Source organism: Petromyzon marinus, unplaced genomic scaffold (genome assembly GCF_048934315.1).
Source record: "Petromyzon marinus isolate PM22_M1 ecotype Great Lakes invasive population unplaced genomic scaffold, UKy_Petmar_22M1.pri1.0 PM_G_Scaffold_73, whole genome shotgun sequence".
NCBI lineage: Eukaryota > Metazoa > Chordata > Hyperoartia > Petromyzontiformes > Petromyzontidae > Petromyzon > Petromyzon marinus.
In genome coordinates this window covers 380001-382500 of record NW_027423028.1, presented here as the reverse complement: position 1 = coordinate 382500, position 2500 = coordinate 380001, and the positions used below count along the sequence as shown (strand labels likewise).

At 42.1% G+C, this 2500-nt stretch overlaps 1 pseudogene; it reads left to right on the top strand.

The window, feature by feature from the left end:
- Positions 1-2500, top strand: part of LOC142920729 (28S ribosomal RNA) — a 9954-nt pseudogene that overhangs the window by 4913 nt on the left and 2541 nt on the right.

The window sequence follows — 2500 nt, the reverse complement described above, 5'->3', positions numbered from 1 at the left end:
ACTCGGTTTCGCATGCTCATATTTTATGGGTGTTAAGGCACAAGAAAGTAGATGAACACGTGGTGGGCATCATCCAGAACGCCTACGATCGGTGTACGACCTCGTTCAAAAGCAATGGCGAGTCGACTCGAGAAATTAGCATACGTGTTGGTGTCAAACAGGGTGACCCCATGTCACCCCTGCTCTTCAATCTTGCCATGGACCCTTTGATATGCACCCTAGAGTCACACGGAGTTGGGTACTCCATTGATACCGACCACGTGACAGCTCTTGCGTTTGCTGATGATTTGGTGTTGGTGAGCGAATCTTGGGTTGGTATGGCCGCCAATCTAGCGATCTTGGAATCATTTTGTGGGCTATCGGGATTGGAGGTTCAGGCCAGAAAGTGCCAGGGCTTCATGATAAGCCCAACCAAAGATTCATATACGGTGAACAACTGCGACCCATGGACTATCAAAAATAAAGATGTCCATATGATCCAACCTGATGAATCAACGAAATACCTTGGTCTGAAAATTGGCCCTTGGACTGGCACTATACAGCCTGATCTACATTGTCAGCTAAAGACATGGATCTCGAAAATCGATGAGGCGCCTCTGAAGCCAACTCAGAAGGTTGAACTACTCAATGCCTATGCCCTACCCAGATTGTTATATCCTGCAGACCACTCGGACTGCAAGCAATCAACTCTCCGTGGGTTGGACCAAGAGATTAGAAAGGCGGTAAAAGGATGGCTCCACCTTCCCGCTTCAACTTGTGATGGACTGTTATATGCCAGAGCCCGAGACGGAGGCCTTGCCATCTTGAAACTGGAAAAAACAATCCCTTCGGTTCAAGTTAGAAGGCTGCAACGTATAGCAAACTCGTCCGATGCTATCACCCGTAATATTGTGTCCTCGCATGGTATGGAGGAAGAATACCGTAATTTGTGGGTACGAGCAGGGGGTGACAGTGATGCAATCCCAACATTCGTTCTCAGGGACTCGGTGTCAAAAGAACCTGTATATCCGAGACCCTGCGATTGGAGGGAGCATGAATTTCAGAGATGGTGCGAAAAGCCGGTTCAAGGAAGGGGCATTGTAAACTTTGCGCATGATAGAATCAGTAATGCTTGGTTGAGGCCATGGTGCGGCTTTAAACAATGCTTCTTTATCGCAGCACTACAACTAAGGGCAAATATTTACCCAACAAGAGAAAGCTTGAACAGAGGCAGAGATGGGGCCTTACGTTCCTGCAGGAAATGCTCTGCCAGACTCGAGTCCCTTTCGCACATTCTCGGTCAATGTCCTGCAGTACAGAAAGCAAGAATTGCGCGACACAACAAGATCAGTAACATTCTGGCAGACGAAGCGGCTAGATTGGGCTGGTCTGTATACAAAGAGCCACGGTTCATATCCGAGACGGGAGAGATGAGAAAGCCTGACCTCGTGTTTGCAAAAGATGAGGAGGCGGTTGTGATCGATGTCACCGTCCGTTTTGAGCTTTCAAAGAATACCTTGTCAGATGCTGCCTCGCACAAAGTTTCGTACTATACCCCTCTTGGTGATCAAGTCAAAGTGCTGACGAAGGCTAGCAAGGTCACATTCTTTGGATTCCCGGTTGGGGCAAGAGGAAAGTGGCCCCTTGAGAATAACGAGGTACTTACCTCCCTGGGCCTGACCAAACCCAGAACGACATCACTGGCCAAGATGATTTCCCGCAGAACGCTGCTTTTCTCTCTTGATATTCTGAGAATGTTCTGTGGAAATTATGCGGTCTATGAACAGTCATAGACAACCTCCGAAACAAATAATAGTTTTGTTTTAAGATGTCATTTGTTTTAGATTGATTTTGTTATTTTCGAAGGTGAAGTCGGTTTTTATTTCATTTTACTATTTTCCACAATTTAGATTGTTATTTTCCAAGACGAAGTCTTGGTTCTTTTTTTTATTGTTAGTTTTTTTTTTAACACGTCGTATTTGTTACTTTAGAGCTTAGAGGGGACTTTATTTTCGCCTTACTATTTTCTGCCTACAAAGAAGATTAAAAATAAGCTTTTTTCAAGATGGTTTTGTTATTTTCCAAGGTGAAGTCTTGGTATTCTTATTTTACTATTTTCCATAAAGAAGACCTTTCTTTTAGATTTTGTTATTTTCCAAGACGAAGACTTGGTATTTTTATTATATTGCTATTTTTTACACGAAGCTTATTCAAGAGCACTTATATAGATTAGACTTTGTTATTTTAATTCTTTATTTTTGCACTACATCAGTTCGAGAGAAGACTACAAACCAGCTTTATTTAAGATGTTTTAGATTAGATTTTGTTATTTTCCAAGGTGAAGTCTTGGTTTTTTATTTTACTATTTTCCACAAAGAAGACTTTTCTTTTAGATTTTGTTATTTTCCAAGACGAAGACTTGGTATTTTTTTATTGCTATTTTTTTACACGAAGCCTATTCAAGAGCACTTATATAGATTAGACTTTGTTATTTTAATTCTTTATTTTTGGACTACATCAG